Source organism: Bombina bombina, chromosome 11, assembly GCF_027579735.1.
Source record: "Bombina bombina isolate aBomBom1 chromosome 11, aBomBom1.pri, whole genome shotgun sequence".
Lineage (NCBI taxonomy): Eukaryota > Metazoa > Chordata > Amphibia > Anura > Bombinatoridae > Bombina > Bombina bombina.
The window spans coordinates 125,800,946-125,828,090 of record NC_069509.1 but is presented as its reverse complement, the minus strand read 5'-3'; positions in this window follow the sequence as shown (position 1 = coordinate 125,828,090).

Below are 27,145 nucleotides of genomic sequence, written 5' to 3'. Positions count from 1 at the left end.
CCTGATAAATTCATTTCTTTCATATTAGCAAGAGTCCATGAGCTAGTGACGTATGGGATATACATTCCTACCAGGAGGGGCAAAGTTTCCCAAACCTCAAAATGCCTACAAATACACCCCTCACCACACCCACAAATCAGTTTAACGAATAGCCAAGAAGTGGGGTGATAAGAAAAAAGTGCGAAAGCATATAAATAAGGAATTGGAATAATTGTGCTTTATACAAAAAAATCATAACCACCACAAAAAAGGGTGGGCCTCATGGACTCTTGCTAATATGAAAGAAATGAATTTATCAGGTAAGTTCTTACATAAATTATGTTTTCTTTCATGAAATTAGCAAGAGTCCATGAGCTAGTGACGTATGGGATAATGACTACCCAAGATGTGGATCTTTCCACGCAAGAGTCACTAGAGAGGGAGGGATAAAATAAAGACAGCCAATTCCTGCTGAAAATAATCCACACCCAAAATAAAGTTTAATGAAAAACATAAACAGAAGATTCAAACTGAAACCGCTGCCTGAAGTACTTTTCTACCAAAAACTGCTTCAGAAGAAGAAAATACATCAAAATGGTAGAATTTAGTAAAAGTATGCAAAGAGGACCAAGTTGCTGCTTTGCAAATCTGATCAACCGAAGCTTCATTCCTAAATGCCCAGGAAGTAGAAACTGACCTAGTAGAATGAGCTGTAATCCTTTGAGGCGGAGTTTTACCCGACTCGACATAGGCATGATGAATTAAAGATTTAAACCAAGATGCCGAAGAAATGGCAGAAGCTTTCTGGCCTTTTCTAGAACCGGAAAAGATAACAAATAGACTAGAAGTCTTTCGGAAAGACTTAGTAGCTTCAACATAATATTTCAAAGCTCTAACAACATCCAAAGAATGCAACGATTTCTCCTTAGAATTCTTAGGATTAGGACATAATGAGGGAACCACAATTTCTCTACTAATGTTGTTGGAATTCACAACCTTAGGTAAAAATTCAAAAGAAGTTCGCAACACCGCCTTATCCTGATGAAAAATCAGAAAAGGAGACTCGCAAGAAAGAGCAGATAATTCAGAGACTCTTCTGGCAGAAGAGATCGCCAAAAGGAACAAAACTTTCCAAGAAAGTAATTTAATGTCCAATGAATGCATGGGTTCAAAAGGAGGAGCTTGAAGAGCCCCCAGAACCAAATTCAAACTCCAAGGAGCAGAAATTGACTTAATGACAGGTTTTATACGAACCAAAGCTTGTACAAAACAATGAATATCAGGAAGATTAGCAATCTTTCTGTGAAAAAGAACAGAAAGAGCAGAGATTTGTCCTTTCAAAGAACTTGCGGATAAACCTTTATCTAAACCATCCTGAAGAAACTGTAAAATTCTCGGAATTCTAAAAGAATGCCAAGAAAAATGATGAGAAAGACACCAAGAAATATAAGTCTTCCAGACTCTATAATATATCTCTCTAGATACAGATTTACGAGCCTGTAACATAGTATTAATCACAGAGTCAGAGAAACCTCTTTGACCAAGAATCAAGCGTTCAATCTCCATACCTTTAAATTTAAGGATTTGAGATCCTGATGGAAAAAAGGACCTTGCGACAGAAGGTCTGGTCTTAGCGGAAGAGTCCACGGATGGCAAGAGGCCATCCGGACAAGATCCGCATACCAAAACCTGTGAGGCCATGCCGGAGCTACCAGCAGAACAAACGAGCATTCCTTCAGAATCTTGGAGATTACTCTTGGAAGAAGAACTAGAGGCGGAAAGATATAGGCAGGATGATACTTCCAAGGAAGTGATAATGCATCCACTGCTTCCGCCTGAGGATCCCGGGATCTGGACAGATACCTGGGAAGTTTCTTATTTAGATGAGACGCCATCAGATCTATTTCTGGAAGCTCCCACATTTGAACAATCTGAAGAAATACCTCTGGGTGAAGAGACCATTCACCCGGATGCAACGTTTGGCGACTGAGATAATCCGCTTCCCAATTGTCTATACCTGGGATATGAACCGCAGAGATTAGACAGGAGCTGGATTCCGCCCAAACCAGAATTCGAGATACTTCTTTCATAGCCAGAGGACTGTGAGTCCCTCCTTGATGATTGATGTATGCCACAGTTTTGACATTGTCTGTCTGAAAACAAATGAACGATTCTCTCTTCAGAAGAGGCCAAGACTGAAGAGCTCTGAAAATTGCACGGAGTTCCAAAATATTGATCGGTAATCTCACCTCCTGAGATTCCCAAACTCCTTGTGCCGTCAGAGACCCCCACACAGCTCCCCAACCTGTAAGACTTGCATCTGTTGAAATTACAATCCAGGTCGGAAGAACAAAAGAAGCCCCCTGAATTAAACGATGGTGATCTGTCCACCACGTTAGAGAGTGTCGTACAATCGGTTTTAAAGATATTAATTGAGATATCTTTGTGTAATCCCTGCACCATTGATTCAGCATACAGAGCTGAAGAGGTCGCATGTGAAAACGAGCAAAGGGGATCGCGTCCGATGCAGCAGTCATAAGACCTAGAATTTCCATGCATAAGGCTACCGAAGGGAATGATTGTGACCGAAGGTTTCGACAAGCTGAAATCAATTTTAGACGTCTCTTGTCTGTCAAAGACAGAGTCATGGACACTGAATCTATCTGGAAACCCAGAAAGGTTACCCTTGTCTGAGGAATCAATGAACTTTTTAGTGAATTGATCCTCCAACCATGATCTTGAAGAAACAACACAAGTCGATTCGTATGAGATTCTGCTAAATGTAAAGACTGAGCAAGTACCAAGATATCGTCCAAATAAGGAAATACCACAATACCCTGTTCTCTGATTACAGACAGAAGGGCACCGAGAACCTTTGTAAAAATTCTTGGAGCTGTAGCTAGGCCAAATGGCAGAGCCACAAACTGGTAATGCTTGTCCAGATAAGAGAATCTCAGGAACTGATAATGATCTGGATGAATCGGAATATGCAGATATGCATCCTGTAAATCTATTGTGGACATTTAATGCCCTTGCTGAACAAAAGGCAAGATAGTCCTTACAGTTACCATTTTGAATGTTGGTATCCTTACATAACGATTCAATATTTTTAGATCCAGAACTGGTCTGAAGGAATTCTCCTTCTTTGGTACAATGAAGAGATTCAAATAAAACCCCAGCCCCTGTTCCAGAACTGGAACTGGCATAATTACTCCAGCCAACTCTAGATCTGAAACACATTTCAGAAATGCTTGAGCTTTCACTGGATTTACTGGGACACGGGAAAGAAAAAATCTCTTTGCAGGAGGTCTTTTCTTGAAACCAATTCTGTACCCTTCTGAAACAATGTTCTGAATCCAAAGATTGTGAACAAAATTGATCCAAATTTCTTCCAAAAAACGTAACCTGCCCCCTACTAGCTGAGCTGGAATGAGGGCCGCACCTTCATGAGGACTTAGAAGCTGGCTTTGCTTTTCTAGAAGGCTTGAATTTATTCCAGACTGGAGATGGTTTCCAAACTGAAACTGCTCCTGAGGATGAAGGATCAGGTTTTTGTTCTTTGTTGAAACGAAAGGAACGAAAACGATTATTAGCCCTGTTTTTACCCTTAGATCTTTTATCCTGTGGTAAAAAAGTTCCTTTCCCACCAGTAACAGTTGAGATAATAGAATCCAACTGAGAACCAAATAATTTGTTACCCTGGAAAGAAATGGAAAGTAGAGTCGATTTAGAAGACATATCAGCATTCCAAGTTTTAAGCCATAAAGCTCTTCTAGCTAAAATAGCTAGAGACATAAACCTGACATCAACTCTGATAATATAAAAAATGGCATCACAGATAAAATTATTAGCATGTTGAAGAAGAATAATAATATTATGAGAATCATGATCTGTTACTTGTTGTATAGCAGGTCTAAGAAGATTACCTGAACACAGATAAGCTTTTCTTAGAAAGGATTCAATTTTCCTATCTAAAGGATCCTTAAACGAAGTACCATCTGATGTAGGAATAGTAGTACGTTTAGCAAGGGTAGAAATAGCCCCATCAACTTTAGGGATTTTGTCCCAAAATTCTAATCTGTCAGACAGCACAGGATATAATTGCTTAAAACGTTTAGAAGGGGTAAATGAATTACCCAAATTATTCCATTCTCTGGAAATTACTTCAGAAATAGCACCAGGAACAGGAAAAACTTCTGGAATAACCACAGGAGATTTGAAGACCTTATCTAAACGTTTAGATTTAGTATCAAGAGGACCAGAATCCTCAATTTCTAAAGCAATTAGTACTTCTTTAAGTAAAGAACGAATAAATTCCATTTTAAATAAATATGAAGATTTATCAGCATCAACCTCTGAGACAGAATCCTCTGAACCAGAAGAGTCATTAGAATCAGAATGATGATGTTCATTTAAAAATTCATCTGTATAAAGAGAAGTTTTAAAAGATTTTTTTATGTTTCCTAGAAGGAGGAATAACAGACATAGCCTTCTTGATGGATTCAGAAACAAAATCTCTTATGTTATCAGGAACATTCTGAACATTAGATGTTGATGGAACTGCAACAGGTAATGGTACATTACTAAAGGAAATATTATCTGCATTAACAAGTTTGTCATGACAATTAATACAAACAACAGCTGGAGGAACAGCTACCAAAAGTTTACAGCAGATACACTTAGCTTTGGTAGTTCCAGCACCAGACAGCGATTTTCCTGAAGTATCTTCTGACTCAGATGCAACGTGAGACATCTTGCAATATGTAAGAGAAAAAACAACATATAAAGCAAAATTTATCAAATTCCTTAAATGACAGTTTCAGGAATGGGAAAAAATGCCAAGGAACAAGCTTCTAGCAACCAGAAGCAAAGAAAAATGAGACTTAAATAATGTGGAGACAAAAGCGACGCCCATATTTTTTTAGCGCCAAATAAGACGCCCACATGATTTGGCGCCCAAATGCTTTTGGCGCCAAAAATGATGCCACGTCCGGAACGCCGACATTTTTGGCGCAAAAGAACGTCAAAAATGACGCATCTTCCGGCGACACGTATGACGCCGGAAACAGAAAAGATTTTTTGCGGCAAAAAAAGTCCGCGCCAAGAATGACGCAATAAAATGAAGCATTTTCAGCCCCCGCGAGCCTAACAGCCCACAGGGAAAAAAGTCAAATTTTTAAGGTAAGAAAAATAATTGATTCAAGTGCATTATCCCAAATATGAAACTGACTGTCTGAAAATAAGGAATGTTGAACATCCTGAGTCAAGGCAAATAAATGTTTGAATACATATATTTAGAACTTTATTAAAAAAGTGCCCAACCATAGCTTAGAGTGTCACAGAAAATAAGACTTACTTACCCCAGGACACTCATCTACATGTTTGTAGAAAGCCAAACCAGTACTGAAACGAAAATCAGCAGAGGTAATGGTATATATATATATAAGAGTATATCGTCGATCTGAAAAGGGAGGTAAGAGATGAATCTCTACGACCGATAACAGAGAACCTATGAAATAGACCCCGTAGAAGGAGATCATTGAATTCAAACAGGCAATACTCTCCTCACATCCCTCTGACATTCACTGCACACTGAGAGGAAAACCGGGCTCCAACCTGCTGCGGAGCGCATATCAACGTAGAATCTAGCACAAACTTACTTCACCACCTCCATAGGAGGCAAAGTTTGTAAAACTGATTTGTGGGTGTGGTGAGGGGTGTATTTGTAGGCATTTTGAGGTTTGGGAAACTTTGCCCCTCCTGGTAGGAATGTATATCCCATACGTCACTAGCTCATGGACTCTTGCTAATTTCATGAAAGAAAAATGTAAATCTGTATACTCTATCTGAATCATGAAAGATACATTTTGGTTCTCATGTCCCTTTAAGCCTTTTCACACCCCTGTGTTAAAGGGATAGTAAACACCAGAATTTTTGTTGTTTAAGAAGGTAGATAATCCCTTTATTACCCATTCCCCAATTTTGCATAACCAACACTGTTATAATAATATACTTTTTACCTCTGTGATTACCTTGTATCTAAGCCTCTACAAACTGCCCCCTTATTTCAGTTCTTTTGACAGACTTGCATTTTTAGCCAATCAGTGCTGACTCCTAGGAGCTTCACGTGCCTGAGCTTAATGTTATCTATATGAAACACATGAACTAACGTCCTCTAGTGGTGAAAAACTGTAAAAATGCTTTCAGCTTAGAGGCAGTCTTCAAATTTAAGAAATTAGCACATGAACCTCCTAGAATTAGCTTTCAACTAAGAATACCAAGAGAACAAAGCAAAATTGATAATAAAAGTAAATTGGAAAGTTGTTTAAAATTACATGCCCTATTTAAATCATGAAAGATTTTTTTCGACTTTACTGTCCCTTTAATATTTCACTGAGTGACCCACACAAATGATAATTAAATGAAAATAGCTTTGTCAGCAGGACCAGCAGATTTAGAATATACAATTATTATAATTATATTGTATTGCAGTTGAGAAGGCTGCAACAAAAATGTTAAAATAAAAGCTATATTTTTGTTATGATTTTAGTAAATGACATTGAAAATAGCCAGGTGACCACTGTTGCTACTGTGATCGCTGTACTAAATTGTTATTAATGATAGTTAATGTTGCATGAGGGGTCCATACAGACTTTTTAGGGGTTGTAATAAAAACTAGGAGGGGTCCCTTGTGACATAATAGAAATATTATGTCACAAGTATTGCCAGGCGCTGTCACCCCAGTGATCACCTGGCTATGTTGATCAAATGTACTTTTTATGGGACCTGTCCTCTATAAAATAAACTTTATTGTTGCTCTATAAACATTTTTGATGTTTTATTATATGCCCTTAAATCTACTGCTCTATAAAAAAAAAAGTTCTATAAATATTTTTGATGCTTTATTATATGTCATTAAGGAGACAGTCTAGTAAAAAAATATACTTTCACGATTCAGATAGGGCATGCAATTTTAAATAACTTTCCAATTTACTTTTATCATCAAATTTGCTTTGTTCTCTTTGTATTCTTTGAAGAAAGCTAAACCTAGGTAGGCTCATATGCTAATTTCTAAGCCATTGAAGGCCGCCTCTAATCTTAGTGCATTTTGACAGTTTTTCCCAATCAGACACTGTTAGTTCATGTGTGTCATAAGGATAACATTGGGCTCACTCCAGTGGAGTTATTTAACCCCTTCACTACCGGGACGTTCAGACAAAAACTAGCCCAAAATACCAGAGAATTTTTAGCATTTTTGCTATCACTCCGTTTAAACAGAAATAGAGCCTTGTTTTTTTTACCTATCAAAACTATATATATATTTTTAAGTAGACAACCCAAGGTATTGATATAGGCCCATTTTGGTATATTTCATGCCACCATTTCAATGCCATTTTTTCACAAACATTCATCTAGATTTAGAGTTTTGCGTTAGAAGGGGTGCGTTAGTTACGCATGTTTTTTTCCCCCCGCACCTTTTAAACAACGCTGGTATTTAGAGTTCTCTGAAGGGCTGCGTTAGGTTCCAAAAAGGGAGCGTAGAGCATAATTTACCGCCACTGCAACTCTAAATACCAGCGTTGCTTACAGACGTGGCCAGCTTCAAAAACGTGCTTGTGCACGATATCCCCATAGGAAACAATGGGGCAGTTTGAGCTGCAAAAAAACCTAACACCTGCAAGAAAAGCAGCGTTCAGCTCCTAACGCAGCTTCATTGGTTCCTATGGGGAAACACTTCCTAAGTCTGCACCTAACACCCTAACATGAACCCCGAGTCTAAACACCCCTAACGTTACACTTATTAACCCCTAATCTGCCGTCCCCGCTATCGCTGACCCCTGCATATTATTATTAACCCCTAATCTGCCACTCCGTACACCGCCGCAACCTACATTATAGCTATGTACCCCTAATCTGCTGCCCCTAACATCGCCGACCCCTATATTATATTTATTAACCCCTAATCTGCCCCCCCAATGTCGTCGCTACCTAACTACACTTATTAACCCCTAATCTGCCGACCGGACCTCACCGCCACTATAATAAATGTATTAACCCCTAAACCGCCTCACTCCCGACTAAAAAACCCTATAATAAATAGTATTAACCCCTAATCTGCCCTCCCTAACATCGCCGCCACCTAACTTCAAGTATTAACCCCTAATCTGCCGACCGGACCTCGCCGCTACTCTAATAAATGTATTAACCCCTAAAGCTAAGTCTAATCCTAACCCTAACACCCCCCTAAATTAAATTTAAATTAAATCTAACGAAATAAAATAAATCTTATTAAATTAATCCTATTTAAAGCTAAATACTTACCTGTAAAATAAACCCTAATATAGCTACAATATAACAAATAATTATATTGTAGCTATTTTAGCATTTATATTTATTTTACAGGCAACTTTGTATTTATTTTAACTAGGTAGAATAGCTATTAAATAGTTAATAACTATTTAATAGCTACCTAGTTAAAATAATTACAAAATTACCTGTAAAATAAATCCTAACCTAAGTTACAATTAAACCTAACACTACACTATCAATAAATTAATTAACTAAACTACCTACAATTATCTACAATTGAATCAACTAAACTAAATTACAAAAAAACAAACACTAAATTACAAAAAATAAAAAAAGATTACAAGAATTTTAAACTAATTACACCTACTCTAAGCCCCCTAAAAAAATAACAAAGCCCCCCAAAATAAAAAAATGCCCTACCCTATTCTAAAATAAAAAGTTAACCACTCTTTTACCTTACCAGCCCTTAAAAGGGCCTTTTGCGGGGCATAATCCAAAGAAAACAGCTCTTTTGCCTGTAAAAAACGTACAATACCCCCCCAACATTACAACCCACCACCCACATACCCCTAATCTAACCAACCCAAACCCACCTTTAAAAACCTAACACTAAGCCCCTGAAGATCTCCCTACCTTATCTTCACCACGCCGGGTATCACCGATCCATCCAGAAGAGGGTCTGAAGTCTTCATCCTATCCGGCAAGAAGAGGTCCAGAAGAGGGTCCGAAGTCTTCATCCTATCCGGCAAGAAGAGGACATCTGGACCGGTAGACATGTTCATCCAGGCGGCGTCTTCTATCTTCATCCATCCGGCGCGGAGCGGGACCATCTTGAAGCAGCCAACGCGGATCCATCCTCTTCTTCCGGCGACTCCCGACGAATGAAGGTTCCTTTAAGTGACGTCATCCAAGATGGCGTCCCTCGAATTCCGATTGGATTCTATCAGCCAATCGGAATTAAGGTAGGAAAAATCTGATTGGCTGATTGAATCAGCCAATCAGATTCAAGTTCAATCCGATTGGCTGATCCAATCAGCCAATCAGATTGAGCTTGCATTCTATTGGCTGTTCTGATCAGCCAATAGAATGCGAGCTCAATCTGATTGGCTGATCCAATCAGCCAATCGGATTGAACTTGAATCTGATTGGCTGTTTCAATCAGCCAATCAGATTTTTCCTACCTTAATTCCGATTGGCTGATAGAATCCTATCAGCCAATCGGAATTTGAGGGACGCCATCTTGGATGACGTCACTTAAAGGAACCTTCATTCGTCGGGAGTCGCCGGAAGAAGAGGATGGATCCGCGTTGGCTGCTTCAAGATGGTCCCGCTCCGCGCCGGATGGATGAAGATAGAAGACGCCGCCTGGATGAACATGTCTACCGGTCCGGATGTCCTCTTCTTGGACAAATTACTCGGGGTACATGTTAGAGTGTTAGGTGCAGACTTAGAAACTGTTTCCCCATAGGAAATAATGAGGCTGCGTTAGGAGCTGAACGCTGCTTTTTTGCAGGTGTTAGGTTTTTTTTCAGCCCAAACTGCCCCATTGTTTCCTATGGGGGAATCGTGCAACGCTGGTATTGAGAGTTGAAGTGGCGGTAAATATGCCTGTACGCTCCCTTTTTGGAGCCTAACGCAGCCCTTCAGAGAACTCTAAATACGAGCATTATTTAAAAGGTGCGGGGGGGAAAAAAACACGCGTAGCTAACGCACCCCTTTGGCCGCAAAACTCTAAATCTAGCCGTTAGTACCCTAATTTCTATGCATTTCAATGGGAGATTCTGAATGAGTAACCATGCTTTTACTCTATTAAAACCATCTTGGCTCACTCACATTTGGCTTGTTTTATACTAATTGGGCATCCCTCTATTTAAAAAAAATCAATCTAGCCTGAGCCAAATTAAATTGATCATATAATATGGCACCAAACCTGGTACCCTAATTTCCATGCATTTCAATGGAAGATTCTGAATAAGTAACCAAGCTTTTACTCTATTAAAGTGATGGTCAAGTATGACTAACTACATCTTGCGATCCTAATGTAACTAGCAAAATAATGTGACTTTCATTCATCATTTCGCCATATTCATTCTAGTTTGTGCGCTATCTTATATTATTTTCCTACCTTACTAATATCCATCCTCCTCCCGTCGATTGTCCGCCATTGTTTTTTCTGCCGTCACGTGTTTTTATTATCCAATTACAGTACAGGCCACTCGGGGAATCAGCTCTAAGTAAAAACACCCTTATTCAATTCTGCGCATGCCCTAGCTCCGTAATCGCATCCTAATCTCTGTCTCACCGCGGTTACGGAGCTAGGGCATGCGCAGAATTGAATAAGGGTGTTTTTACACCCTTACACGGAGCTAGGGCATGCGCAGAAAAAACAATGGCGGACAATCGACGGGAGGAGGATGGATATTAGTAAGGTAGGAAAATAATATAAGATAGCGCACAAACTAGAATGAATATGGCGAAATGATGAATGAAAGTCACATTATTTTGCTAGTTACATTAGGATCGCAAGATGTAGTTAGTCATACATGACCATCACTTTAAAACCATCTTGGCTCACTCACATTTGGCTTGTTTTATGCTAATTGGGCATCCCTCTATAAAAAATTAAATCTAGCCTCAGCCAAATGATTTTCTATAGAGGGATGCCTAATTAATAGAAAACAAACCAAATCTGGGTGAAAGACTTTTTTTTCATGGAGGAAATGTTCAGTTCCTATTTCAGAATTTCACATTTGGATGCTACGGTGCTAAGTTTAGTGCCATATTTTATGATCAACACCATTTGGCTCAGGATTCATTCAACTTTTTATATAGAAGGATGCCCAATTAATATAAAGCAAGCTACATTTGAGTGAACCAAGATGAAAGCTTGGTTCCTTACTCAGAATTTTCCATTGAAATGCAGGGCAGTTAGTGTGCCAGGTTTGGTTCCATATTTTAATATCAATATCATTTTGCTAAGTCTAGATATAAAGTGAATGTAAAGTTAACCCTTTTTGCTGACAAAATTAAATAGACTTTTAAAAATGATGCAGAGTTTAATTCATCACATTTTTAATATTTATTTATTTTTACCTTTTTAAAGCACCGACAATAAGCGCAGCTCTCCCGCCCGCCGTATTGTATAATTGATTGTAAGGTGCCGATTCTTAAAACAACTAATCCTTGTTTCAGCCCTTTGCACAAACGTCACAGCCCAGGGGGGAAACAATCGGCACCTGTCAATCAATTACACAATATGGCTGGCAGGAGAGCTGCGCTTAATGTCAAAGCTTTAAAAAGGTCAAAATTGAAGTAAATAAATAAATATTAAAAATGTGATTAATTAAACCCTGCATCATTTTTAAAAGTCTATCCAATGCCGTGAGCAATGAGGGTGAACTTTACATTCACTTTAACTGTTTTAACTATTGGTATGCCCAAATAGTATAAAACCAGCCAAGAGTAATGATGTTTTTCATAGAAGAAATGTTCTGATCCTTATTTAGAATATCCCATTGAAATGCATGGATGCTAGCGTGGTTGGTGCCATAATTTATGATCAATATCATTTGGCTCAGACTAGATTTAACTTTTTCCTATAGAGCGATGCCAAATTTGTGGGAAACAAACCAAATCTGGGTGAGTCATAGAGGAAATGCTTGGTTCCTTATTAAGAATTTCCCATTAAAATGCATGGAAGTTAGGTTGCCAAGTTTGATGTAATTTTAACCCCCATATTGGCCAGACCATTTTTCAGTTTTTTACCGTTAAGGACCAGGGCTGGTTTTACATTTCTGCGGTGTTTGTGTTTAGCTGTAATTTTCCTCTTGCTCATTTACTGCACCCACAAATATTATATACCGTTTTTCTCACCATTAAATTGATTTTCTAAAGCTATCATTTTCATCATATCATATCATATATTTTATTATAAAATTTATTATAAAATATGATGAAAAAATTGAAAAAACACACCTTTTCTAACTTTAACCCCAAAAATCTGTTACACATCTACAACCACCAAAAAACACCCATGCTAAATAGTTTCTAAATTTTGTCCTGAGTATAGAAATACCCAATGATTACATGTTCTTTTCAAGTTATAGGGCAATAAGTACAAGTAGCACTTTGCCATTTCCAAACCATTTTTCCCCAAAAAATTAGTGATAGTTACATTGTTACACTGATATATGTCAGGAAACCCTGAATAACCCTTCACATGTATATATCTTTTTTTAATAGACAACCCAAAGTATTGATCTAGGCCCATTTTGGTATATTTCATGCCACCATTTCACCGCCAAATGCGATCAAATAAAAAAAAATCCTTATCTTTTTCACTAACTTTAGGTTTCTCTCTGAACTTATTTACAAACAGCTTGTGCAATTATGGCACAAATGGTTGTAAATGCTTCTCTGGGATCCCCTTTGTTCAGAAATAGCAGACATATATGGCTTTAACATTGCTTTTTGGTAATTAGAAGGCCGCTAAATGCAGCTGCGCACCACACTTGTATTATGCCCAGCAGTGAAGGGATTCATTAGGTAGCTTGTAGGGTTAATTTTAGCTTTAGTATAGAGATCAGCCTCCCACCTGACGTATCCCACCCCCTGATCCCTCCCTGACCCTTCTTAAACAGTATCCCTAACCTCTCTTCCCTCCCCCACCCCCCAAGGGTCACCCCCATCTTAAATACTGTCAGAAAGTCTGCCAGTATAAAAATATATATATATATATATTTTAATGATATATTTTCTGCAGTGTAGGATCCCCCTTACCACCCAACCTCCCTGAGCCCCCCAAACAGCTCTCTAACTCTCCCCCCTCTACCTATTTTCAAGGCATCTTAGGTACTGGAAGCTGTCTGCCAGTACCCAAGTCTGCTCAAAATTTGTGCCATTTTGTTAAAACAAACAAACAAAAGAAACTATTTTCCGTAGTGTAACTGCCCCCCTCATTAGCATACCCCCCTCCCAGATACCTTTCCATACGAGAGGATCCCCCTCTCCTCCATCCCACTCACTGCCATAATGCAGCATGACGTAGTGGTCCCACCAGCTCCCGCCCCCTTCACACCCGCTTCCTGCCCTCCTCCCACCTCCTCCAGCGATGGGCCACCCACCCTCCTCCCTCCAAGCCCTCCCATGCCACCAATGATAGGCACCATCGCTCGCCAAAGCAGAGAGGGCCACAGAGTGGCCCTCTCTGCATTGGTTATTGCCTAAAGGGTATTGCACAGTGCCTCAATATCGAGGCATCACTTCAATACTCTGAGAGCAGCTGGAAGCGATCACAATCGCTTCTAGTGCTCAGTTTAACAGAGGACGTGCTATGTACGTCCTTGGTCCTTAACTGTTTTTTTTTTGAGGACATACATAGCACATCCTTGGTCGTTAAGGGGTTCATTTTTTTATATAGTAGGATGTCCAATTAGTAGAAAACAAGCCATCTGGGTGAGCCAAAAAGGTTTTCAGAAAATAAATGTTTGTTTTCTTTTTCAGAATTTCCCATTGAAATGCATGGAAGTTAGGGTATAAGGTATGGTTCCATATTTTATGATCATTATCATTTGGCTCAGCCTAGATTAAACTTTTGTATATAGAGGGATGTCTAATTAGTATAAAAAAATGCCAAATGTGAGTGAGCCAATATGGTTTTAATAGAGGAAAGGTATGGTTCCTAATTTATAATTTCCCATTGAATTGCATGGAAGCTAGGGTGTCATGTTTGGTGCCATATTTTATGATCAATATCATTAGGATCAGGCTAGATTTAATTTTTTTATGTAGAGGGATGCCCAATAAGTATAAAACAAGCTAAATGTAAGTGAGCCAAAATTGTTTTAAGAGGGTAAAAGCTTGGTTACTTATTCAGAATTTTCCATTGAAATGCATGGGTGCTAGGGTGCCAAGTTTGATGCCATATTATATGATCAATATCATTTAACTTAGGCAAGATTTAATTTTTTTTTATAGAGGGATGCCCAATTAGGATAAAACAAGCCAAATGTGAGTGAGCCAAGATGGTTTTAATAGAGTAAAAGCTTGGTTACTTATTCACAATCTCTTTTGAAATGCATGGCAATTAGGGTACCAGGTTTGGTGCCATATTATATGCTCAATATCATTTGGCTCAGGCTAGATTTCATGGTATAGAGGGATGCCCAATTAGTATAAAACAAGCCAAATGTGAGTGAGCCAAGATAATTATATGATCAATATAATTTGACTCAGGCTAGATTTCATTTTGTTATATAGAGGTATGACAATTAGCATAAAAAAAGCCAAATGTGAGTGAGCCATGATAATTTTAATAGAGTAAAAGCGTGGCTACTTATTCAGAATTTCCCATTGAAATGCATTGATGCTTGGGTGCTAAATTTGATGCCATATTATATGATCAATATAATTTGGCTTAGCCTAGATTTTATTTTTTTATATAGAGGGATGCCCAATTAGTATAAAACAAGCCAAATGTGAGTGAGCCAAGATGGTTTTAATAGAGTAAAAGCTTGGTGCAGCGAGTAAGGCTAGCAGAATGCTTGGATGTATTGGTAGAGGTATTTGCAGCAGAAATAGTAAGGTTCTTATGCCACTTTATAGATCATTAGTTAGGCCCCATCTTCAGTATTGTGTACAGTTCTGGAGGCCATATCTTCAGAAGGATATTAACAAACTTGAATCTGTGCAAAGGAGGGCTACCAAAATGGTACATGGTCTAAAAAATAAAACTTACCAGGACAGGCTCAATTACCTAAATATGTATAGCTTAGAGGAGAGAAGGGAAAGAGGTGATATGATAGCAACTTTCAAGTACATTAAAGGGTTTAGTAAAACTGAGGCTGTGGGTATTTTACATAAAATGGAAAATTCAAGAACAAGGGGTCATGAGCTCAAGCTAAAGGGTAGTAGATTCAGGAGTAATTTGAGGAAGCACTTCTTTACAGAAAGAGTGATTGATTTATGGAATAAACTTCCTCAAGAGGTAGTAGCAACAAACACTGTGGGGGACTTTAAAAATGCATGGGACAAGCATAGGGCTATCCTACGAACTAGATAAGTTTATACTGTTAGGTAAGGTCGGGCAGACTTGCTGGGCCTATGGCTCTTATCTGCCGTCAATATCTATGTTTCTATGGTTACTTATTCAGAATCTCCCATTGAAATGCATGGATGCTAGGGTGGCCAAGTTTGTTACCATATTATATGATCAATATCATTTGGCTCAGGCTAGATTTCATTTTTTGGTATAGAGGGATGCCCAATTAGTATAAAACAAGCCAAATGTGAGTGAGCCAAGATAATTTTAATAGAGTAAATGCTTGGCTACTTATTTACAATTTCCAATTGAAATGCATTGATGCAAGGGGGCCAAATTTGATGCCATATTATATGATCAATATCATTTGACTCAGGCTAGATTTCATTTTGTTATATAGAGGTATGACAATTAGAATAAAAAAAGCCAAATGTGAGTGAGCCATGATAATTTTAATAGAGTAAAAGCTTGGTTACTTATTCAGAATTTCCCATTGAAATGCATTGATGCTTGGGTGCTAAATTTGATGCCATATTATATGATCAATATCATTTGGCTTAGGCTAGATTTTATTTTTTTATATAGAGGGATGCCCAATTAGCATAAAACAAGTCAAATGTGAGTGAGCCACGGTGGTTTTAATAGAGAAAAATCTTGGTTACTTATTCAGAATCTCCCATTGAAATGCATGGATGCTAGGGTGGCCAAGTTTGTTACCATATTATATGATCAATATCATTTGGCTCAGGCTAAATTGAATTTTTTATATAGAGGGATGTCCAATTAGTATAAAACTAGCCAAATGTGAGTGAGCTAAGATGGTTTTCATAGAGTAAAAGCTTGGTTACTTATTCAGAATCTCCCATTGCAATGCATGGAAATTAAGGTACCGGGTTTGTACCATATTATATGATCAATATAATTTGGCTCAGGCTAGATTTTTTTTTATATATATAGAGGGATGCCCAATTAGCATAAATCAAGCCAAATGTGAGTGAACCAAGATGGTTTTCATAGAATAAAAGCTTGGTTACTTATTCCGAATCTCCCATTGAAATGCATGGATGCTAGGGTGCCAAATTTGATGCCATATTATATGATCAATATCATTTGGCTCAGGCTAGATTTATTTTTTTTTATATAGAGGGATGCCCAATTAGTATAAAACAAGCCAAATGTGAGTGAGCCAAGATGGTTTTCATAGCGTAAAAGCTTGGTTACTTATTCAGAATCTCCCATTGAAATACATGGAAATTATGGTGCCATGTTTGGTGCAAAATGTCATGATTAATATCATATTTACTTTGCTAATTGTTGTTTAATAAATAATTACTTTCATGAATAAGAAGCTAACATGAATAATATGCTGGGTGAACAAGGAGCTAACTTCAACATCAATAAATACAGTAGATTTGCATAATCAATAAGTACATAAAAAAGAAAATACAATAACACACTGAATTTGAACTAAGTAGTAGATTTTATTCTGACAATTTTTCTCTCTATATATGCCTGCTTCCTGTCTCATGTGACAGCCATCAGCCAATCACAGGCTAGTATAGGTATAAACTGTGAACTTGTGTACATGGTTAGGAGTAGCTGGTGCCTCAGAAAGTGTCCATATAAAAACACAGAATGTTAGCTAAATGTAAAAGGCCTCCTTTGCCTCAACACATTTCAAATATGGGGCAGAAAGAAATATTGGGTAGTCCAGTCGGTTAAATTACTTCTGTGTATGTGTGTTACTGTTAGCCAAAGAGGTAAAATTATTTATTTGTATGGTAATGGCAGCCAGAAACAATATGTATGGTGAGACCAAGAGTGGGGGCCAAGGGAGCATTGTGTATCTCTACCTACCACATCATGCTCAGTAACTGACAGATTGCCCAGTATTTTTGTAGGAGGACAGCTGGTAACTATTTAAAGGGATACTAACCCCACATTTTTTTCTTTCATGATTCAGATAGAGCATGCAATTTTAAGCAACTTTCTAATTTACTCTTATTATCAATTTTTCTTTGTTCTCTTGTTATCTTGATTTGAAAAAGCAGTAATGAAAGGTTAGGAGCCGGCCCATTTTTAGTTCAGCACATGGGTAGCACTTGCTGATTGGTTTGCTACATTTAGCCACAAATCAGCAAGTGCTGAACAAAAAATGGTCCGGCTCTAAAGCTTACAGTACTGCTTTTTCAAATCAAGATAGCATGAGAACAAAGAAAAATTGATAATAGGAGTAAATTAGAAAGGTGCTTAAAATCTCATGCTCCATCCGAATCATGAAAGAAATTTTTTTTTGTTTAGTATCCCTTTAACTAACAAAAAAAATACTGCGCCCTTTGTGAACGGAATAATAAATCATCTAATATAAGTGAAAAAAAGAAAATGAATATATGTATAGAAATGAATATCCAATGTAAAAAACAAATGGTGAACATGTCACAGTATAAAAGTCACAAAAATAACTTTTATACTGCTTGTTTTTATTTCCTTCTTGTAAGTGTTTATTTTTAGAAGCACAATATGTGCGTTTATTAAATGCTTTTACTCTTAGATGGGATGCGCTGTGTTTTCTTTCTCTGCAGCTAACTCTATTTAACACACACAAACATAGAATATACACAGCCAGAATGTATTTATACACTGATCAGAACATTGTAGTTTGTTCATGTTGACAGTTTGCTTGTCACTTTGATTGTTTATGGTGAAACTAGTAAAGGAATAAGAGGAGGCATTAATAATTCAAAATCAAATACCACAACCTAGAAATTGCCTGACCATAACACTCTGAGGACTAGATTATGAGTGGAGCGATTACGAGTGTGGAGTGATCACTCGCTAACTATGCTCGACTTCGGGTCTTTGCACGAGTCAGGTAGAATGCGTATTCCAAGTTGAAAGTAAACATTTTTCACTTGTGCGCTAATCTGACACACGCAAAGAGCCGAAGTTACAATATCTCTACAACATTAACGTACTTCCCCATTGACTTCAATGGAGCTAGAAAAGAGGAAAAAATTTAACCATACGCTATCCCAAATCGCTATAAGCCCCCTGCCCTAATAACCTCTAAACCACCACATAGCCCACCACAAAGTCCACACTACACTGTTAAGCCCTAAACCATCACACTCTCACATCGCAAAGTACCCCTCTACACTATAAACTCCTAAACCGCCACACCCCCACATAACAAAGTACCCCTCTACACTATTAACTCCTAAACCGCCGCAACCCCCATTGCAAAGTACCCACTAACCGCTAATCTCCCTAACCAGCTAACAACCCCTAAGTTACCAAAAAAAACCTAACATTAAATGGAAAAAAAAACTAACATTGCAGAAAATAAAATACCTGCCATTAAATAAAAAACAAACAAATTACCAAAAATAAAAACCCCACAGTTATGCTTATTCTAAAACTAAAGCCCCACTTAAAAAAAAAAAACTCACTCTAAAAACATATACTAACACTAAAATAAACTATAGTAATAAGCATTAGAAGGGTTTTTAGCAGGGCATTGCCCTAAAGTAACCAGAGCTGGACTGGGAAACCAGACCGGCCCTGGAAATGATAGACCAGCCCCAGACCCTGCCCCTCCTGGCCCTAGACTCCGCCCCTCCTGGTCCCAGACTCCGCCCCCTCTTATTTCACCGTTAATTTCAGTGAAAGCAAACGTTTAACCCTTTGGAAAGAATTAAACACATAGTAAGAGGAGGGTATTTTAAGCTCTTCATAACAGGGCAGCACTTTACATATATTACATAATAAATAATAATAATGGATTTTGTTTACTTGTAACATAAAACATAATAGAACCTATGAGGGAATGTGTACTGAGAGTTATTATGGAGTAATGTCTATAATGTGTGTATTAATTATAAGGGGGTATTATAGCTGTGAGTACAAAGAAGTTTCTTGTTAACAGTGCGTATAAAAAGTTAAATGACTGTATGTGAACTTTCCTCACCTCCATCCCTAGTTGTTGGCTCTGCACAGCTTGGCCAAATCTGTCCGTTCCTCCTTACTTCTATGACAGTAACTTTAGGTGTTTGTTTATGTTGTATAGTTTTATTATGCACATTCCTTCCTGTGATATCACTCTATGTGGTAACAATAAAAAAGCAAATTAGTAACAATTAACATTTTTTTTTTTTTTAAATATACAGGCCTACAGGTGTCTACATAGCTGTATAAAGGTGCATGATCTATAGCTGTCAAAGGAGGACGATTACATTGTAAACTATGGGTGCAAAGAGAGAGCCTAGAGCGGTGTATACAAAGCTGTCTATTAGCCATGAGTAATTCCATGGTAAAACACATGCACCCACAAAAATAGTTTATACATATCTTATTCTTTAATTGCTTATGATATATATACCCATTCCTGTAGTAGTATTAACGCTATTCAAAATACACATTCTACACACATTTGTGTGTTTGGATCTCATGGGATTTATACAACTATAGGTATATGCACCCACTAAATACAGCTATGACTCAAGCATCAACAAACAATTATCTCAAGGATGTAAGGTGTAACATACACAGCTGAATACAGGTGCATGTCTCACATATGCACTTCCCTAATGTTCACGTCCCCAGGTCCCCTCCACCCTCAGCTGTCAGTAGACGTATGCCGCCCCCAATGCACAGCTGTACTGTACATAGGTAGTTGCACCCTCTACAAAGAAACAGATATCTGCGACTGCATAGACTATACCAGAGCCCTGGCAGTAACTCACGCATTGCCCACGTAGATCCACGGGAAGACCTCATTACATTGCTGAGAGGGCAGGCTGTAGAAGCCGCCGTCGTTGGCCAACAGCTCATTGAGATTGAGACACTGAACGGAGATCTCAAACCACAATAGCAGCATCTGACACATGGAGCTGGCAGTGTCTTGCTGGTGCCTGCGGGGTGGCGGACTGGCACTACCCGGGGTCCGGGGATGGTGCATGGTGGGGGAACAACCCCAGGGGGCGTGGGCCCGGTGGTGACACTCTACCTGATGGACCCACCTGATGACAACTCCTCTTTCCTGCAGCTGGAGGTCAAGTTCTCGTTGGAGCTGAAGTCTGGAGTGTAACACCCTCCCAAATCTAGTTCAAAACTTTGTGGGGAGAAGGAACGGCATGGCCAGGCTTCCCCCCATGAATCTCCATGGGCTGTGATGCTGGGAGGCGGAGCGTGAGCAGCCGCAGACACTGCAGTCTCTGCCGGCCAACGGTCTATAAGGATTTTTCCCGGTGTCCCAGCGGCCCAATCCGGCCCTGAAAGTAATTAAGCTCAATTTTAACAAAAATAAACACTACCCCATTCTACAATACAAAGTAACCCCCACCCTCCCAAAAAGAAGCCTATCTAAAAAAAAAAGGGCATATAGTAGGGAAGTGCCCTAAAGCTCTTTTGTTGCCCAAAAAATACAACACATATCACTGAACCCCAAAGATGGTACTCACCAAACTGGAATCCGGCTTCTACGTGTTCGCCAACTGCAGTGCTCGTCTTCTATCCCTGCAGCAGTAGTTTTCTATCTTCATCCAGCAAAATGCTTTCATTCTATTGGCAATGCCCAACCTAAATGCCCATTTCAGGGAAATGCCCAACCAAATGCCCTTTTCTAAGAGCTATAGTTTATTTTAGTGTTAGTATAGAGTTTTCTATTTTTTTTATTTTGGGGCGAGTTTTTAAAAGTGGGGATTTAGTTTTAGAATAGACATAACTGTGAGTTTTTTATTTTTTTGTAATTTGTTTCTGTAATGTTAGTTTTTTTTAATGTAATGTTAGTTTTTTACTTAATGTAATGTTATTTTGTTTAGGTAACTTAGGAACTTAGGGGGGTTAGCTGGTTAGGTTAGCTGGTTAGGTTAGCAGCTACTTTGCGATGTGGGGGTGTGGTGGTTTAGGGGTTAATAGTGTAGTTTAGAGAAACTTTTTCCTCCGGCCAAATTCTTTATGAGAATTTGCTTTTGAGCCATTGCATTTACTTTCAACTTTTAATACAAGCAGACATTGCCGGTCAACGCCACCCATCTTTATTTGAAAAGCAGGAATGTAAAGCTAAAGAGCTGGCCCATTTTTGGTTCAGAACCTGGGTTGCTCCTGCTTATTGGGTCGCTAAATGTAGCCACCAATCACGAGCGCTAGCCAGGGTGCTGAACCAAAAATGCGCAGGCTCCTTAGCTTACATTCCTACTTTTTCAAATAAAGATACCAAGAGAACAAAGAAATGTTGATAATAGGAGTAAATTAGAAAGTTGCTTCAAATTGCTGCTCTATTTGAATCATAAAAGAAAGAAATTGGATTTCCCATCCCTTTAAGTTAATGTGCAAATCAGACTTACCTACCTAGGTATGTTTTCCACTGATGCTTGAAAACAATTGATTACTAGCCATAAGTAAAATAGGAACATTCTATATTCTGTATTACACATGTGCATGATTACATTGATATTTCAAGCACAAAGCCTATGTATATTTCTGATGTTAACATATATTTGTTACAAATAAAACATTTATTACATATGATATTTAATATTCGCCTTCATGGACCTCTTCAGCTGGAACTGATGTGTACATTGTCCCTTTGCATCCCAGGACAGCTTCACCAGAGATGACATTAGAGAGCATCTCCTCCCATGACTTCAGATGAATCTGCTTACTAGGACCACTACCTGTCCCACGTGCATATTTAGCCTGCTGTGTCATCTTCGCCTTGGCTTCCCTCCTGCAGTCGTGATAATGATGTTTTATGCTAGCAGTAGAATGATTGTGTCCTAAGCAGCTGACTGCCACTCGTATCTCCTTCCACAACTTACTACGGACAGTCGCCCTCAGGTTAGGGTTCTCCAGCTGTGGTGCCCTCTCTAAGTAGGCTTCAACCAGAGCCTCCTTCTCCTCCTTGGAGTACCTCTCCTCTCTTAGCCTGCCCTTCACACCTGAAGGGCCAGCAGACACAGACTCTCCCTCCCGTGACTGGGGACCAGGCTACCACCAGCCTCACCCCCACTTGCCACAGTCTGCCCCACTCTCCCTATTCTTTGTGTGCCTAGTTGAGGCTGACTCCTCCTCTCTCCTCCCACCTCCACTATTCCACCCTCTCTCCTTCCCTCCTCTGCCAGGGTTTGAGGAAGGACAAATCATCCACCCAAACCTAGGTCAAAATATGGGATGCAAATAAAAAAAGGGATGGGGGCGAAATGTATAAAAGGAGAATAAAGTTAATTAGTGGTTAATGGAAGTATATTTAAAGGGGAGATGGGAAGTGGGATAGGGGGTTATTGAAAAGGGTAATAAAGGAAGATGGGGATATGGGGGGGTTAATGAAATAAAAGAAAAATGTGAATGTGTTTGTATCAAATAAAAGTGTGTGTGTGTGTGTGTATAAACTAATGTGTGCTAATTAACTAATGTATGGATGTGTGTGTGTTCCTAATATTACATGAGGCCTACAATAAGAATATATGAAAATAAAATATCAAACACTCCACTAACTGTCAAAACCACCAAACTCCTACCAGCGCAACTAGCTCCCGTGTCTTTTTCTTTAGAGGCGATTACAGGTAAAGAGCGCAGGCGCAGACCATTATTCTTATAGACAGAGGTCCGGTTACTATGGCAATGCACTTGTTATGGCGCGCTTTTCGTCAAATCCGACATCAGTTGGCAACGCAAACTTACGTACGGTCGAAAAGAACAACTGTGTGCAACAAGCTATTTTTTTTTAATGGAAACCTGGTACTAAAATGGAGCTGTAAATTACTTTTAGCTATCGGCCACTTCGGTAGCTTACGGTTCCATTTTTAACGACTCAATGGAAGCGAACTCTATGTGAGCCTAAGGCAATTCCTGGAAATATCAAATGCAAATAGACCGCAAGAGGCTCCAATGCCATATTAAACAGGAAAGGAGATAAGGGGCAACCCTGATACTTGCTTCTTTAAATGTCAGGAGAGGAATAAATACCATTGCCTAGTAGATGCACTATGGAATTTGAGTACTTTTAATTCACGTTAAAAAAATTGCCCTTTATCCCAAATCTACCCATAGGGGGATATTTATCAAAGCCTCAACTATGCTGCATTCGCTGGCACCAATACGTTCGCATAACATCCCCGCCGCGGACCTGAATACGATCTCCATATTTATAAAAAAAAGCCGTCAAAAAGCCGCGCACCAAGTACGGGGCAATGAGCATCAAACTGTTGTTAACTAACAGTCATCGATCTCGATGCTATTCGGCTTTTCACCAACTTTATTTATACCCTGTCACTAAACACCGCCACTATACTAAAATGTTTAACCCCTATCCCGCCGCTCTCAGACCCCGCCGCAACTGAAATAAAGTTATTAACCCCTATCCCGCCCCTCCCCGACACTGCCGCAACCTAAATAAAATTTATTAACCCCTATCCCGCCGCTACCGGACCCCGCCGCAACCTAAATAAAGTTATTGACCCCTATCCCGCCGCTCCCGGACCCCGCCGCAACCTAAATAAAGTTATTAACCCCTATTCCGCCGCTCCCGGACCCCGCTGCCACTAAATAAACATATTAACCCCTAAAACCTCTGGCCTCCCACATCACTACCATTAACTAAACCTATTAACCCCTAAACCACCAGCCCCCCACATCGCCATAAACTAAATTAAGCTATTAACCCATAAACCTAAGAACCCGTTAACTTTACATTAAAATTACAACATCCCTATCTTAAAATAAATTTAAACTTACCTGTAGAATTAAAAGAAACTAATTCTAAACTATTAATTAACCTACCCTAACTATTATACTAAAATTACATTAAACTAGCAATTAAATTAACTATATTACATATTAAAAAACCTCGTATTGAAGAGGAGCTCCGCACCGGATGTCTTCAGGATAGGCCCGCTTCGGATGGATAAAGATAGAAGGGGCCGCATGGATGAAGACATTGCCGGATAGATGAAGATGGAAGAGGCCGTCCGGATGAAGACTTCTTGCCAGCTGGATGGATCCTTCAAGCGGAACTTCAAAAAACAGAACTTCAAAAGCATCAGTTAGTAAATGGCAAAATTCCACAGGAAAACCATCATGGCCAGCTGCTTTCCCCAAAGCTTATTCTCACCTTCACCTCCTCTTGTGAGATAGGTATATTTAAACTAGCTATCTGTTCCTTTGTCAGCCCAGGTAGCCTGATATTGTCCCAAAACATAGACTGGACCTGGCTGAGTAAAGGCTAGAATAATACACTGCAAGCTCTGCCACTATCCCGTTAAGATCTCTCATAATTTTATCCCCACTTTTCACTACTTCCTTATTAGGCTAACTAATCTTAATGAGTGAGGCCAAAAATGTGCTCGTCATATTACCATATTTTAGGAATCTGCATTGTTTCTTGCTTTACGGATACAAGGTGTTATTAAGTAAAAAGACATCTGTGACTGAACCACGCATGATGTTACGTGTTAACATTTTTTGAGCTGGTATATGATGGCAAATGTTCCCCAGAACCCCTTCCTTTTCGTCAGTCAGATTTTATGATTGCATTGTTTCCTGTATACTGTGTGGTTATGTTTTAGTTTAAGTGAGTCACCCCAGCCTAAGTGCAAGGTTCTTACACGCTAGACATGGTTGAAATGAAGATCAAGGATGAGTAGTTCATTTTGAAACTGTGGGTCTTGCTTGGTTCTTTCAAGGCTTCCAATGGCAGAGCATAAGGTCTAACTTTCTGTCTACCTGATTCCTGATCATGGGGACCTGTAGGTAAAAGAGCTGGCTGGAGAGCTAAATGCATCTTAGTAAAGAGAGCATCAAGAGCTGGCCTGAGAGTATCAAAAAAGTATTTTTAAAGATGGCGTCAGGAGCTGGCAGAGGGATCGATAGCTGCCAGTGAGGTGATGCTGCCTACTGAGACCAGTCCAGCTGGGGGAGATACAGCTGCTGGCTTGATCCCAGTCTCAGCAACCATTTCTCTGGTGGCAGACCCACTATTTTAGTGCTGTCTGGGGGTGAATGGAGAAGAAGGGATGGACTACATAGAGGGACAGGCCTTGATCCCATGTCAGGGACCAGTCACCCCTGTTACTGTTACAGCATCCATCTCTTTTTTAGTTTTAAAGTAACATGTTCTGTTGATTGTGGTAGGATTTTGACAATATTTTAAATATGGTATTGGCAAATTTTAAGTAAGATGCTCCACTTTATACTACTTTGTTCACACTTTTTTTTGGTAACATAGGCAATAACTGCTTTTGCCGTTTCCAAAAAGACCTCTAGAAACAATATGTGGGAGGCATTCTTAGATAAATAGTCCTGCCTCAGAAACTACCTAAGTTAACCTCTGCAATTCCAGTGAAGTCAGTACTGTTATAATGCAGTCTAAAACAGAGGGTACAGGACCCAAATGGATCAGGGAAAGGAGGTTTACCTCACAAGTAAAATAGTACCATGCAGTAAACTGATACTTAGGTATTGGGTAGTATCCAACAGCGCTAGTAAAGTGGACCTCTAGCTCCTAAAACAAATGGGTCCCTAGCTACCCATAGGTGATTACAAAAGCAAAAGAAGAGGTTATAGGAGTGCCTAATCTAAGGCCAGGTCTAGAAGAATACGTATTAAAAGTTTAATGACATATAAGTAAACTGATACTGAATGTCCTTGTAGCGGCATTGCTGTTGCAGTGATATTATGGAGGAGTTATAATGAACTAGAGGTTCGGAAAAGGGCTATAAAGTACATTATATTATGAGCTCTTGATGCATAAGTATAGTCCCTCCCGATAGGTCTCCTCCAAATATCTTGCACTCCCAGAGAAGAGTAAATGGTGCGAAAATTTTGAAGGCAAATTTATTTGGAGCCTGTGTGACACTTCCTGATGCAAAACTACTAGTCAGATGTCTAACCAACACACGCCAGAAATCTGGATCACATTTACTCGGCCATAGACATTACACAAGTTATCCAAGTTGTCTTGCAAATTCAAAACCAATCAAACACCTGCCCTCTGGGTCAAGCATTCTGGTATCTCTGTGATACTGAAACATTTTATTAAAAAGTATAGCTACTCCCCAACTGAAATTATTGTTAGTGGCAACTATGAAATCCACATAACTCTTAGTTCTTTATGTTCAGATATGTTAGAGTGGGCCTCTTGTAGAAACATGATATCAGTATCGTCATTTTAAATTGGCTAGAACAGTTTTCCTTTTGATAGTCAAATTAATCCCCCAATGTTCCAGGAGATATGTTTTATAGCCATTGAGAAGAGAAAATACAGAATAAAGGAAATATAGATAAAAAGTAAGAATATGTAATGTAGAGGGCCCATCATTTGCATACACTAATATACCATGTATAAACTCTGACAGTATATATATGGCAACACGTAGTATAACAAAACCAAACTAATCATATAAACAAAAACATCAAATAAAATATAACAGTATTATCAACAGACAACAGATTAAAATACCAAACCATTTGTAACATCAATGCTGAACGTCAAGTGATTCCAGCAAGAACATGGTGTAGCCCATCCATGGAGTAGTCTTGGAATCTATAGACCTATTATTATAAAGGAACATTTGAGTTTTGCTGTATGCTCTTAGGAGTTGCACTTTGTATTGTAAGTTCAAGTATTTAATTATTACTCCCCTAGGTGTGTTCTTATCTGATGAAGTAATCCTCTCTCCTTCTATTCTCTGTGCCCTTTCTACCTTAAAGGTGGCAAAAGAACATATTCCCATTAACAGGGTAAGTAGGGAGTGCTCAGCAAAATAAAGCAATTGAGAATGGCGAACTGAGTCAGGAAGTCCCACCACAAGGATGTTTGTT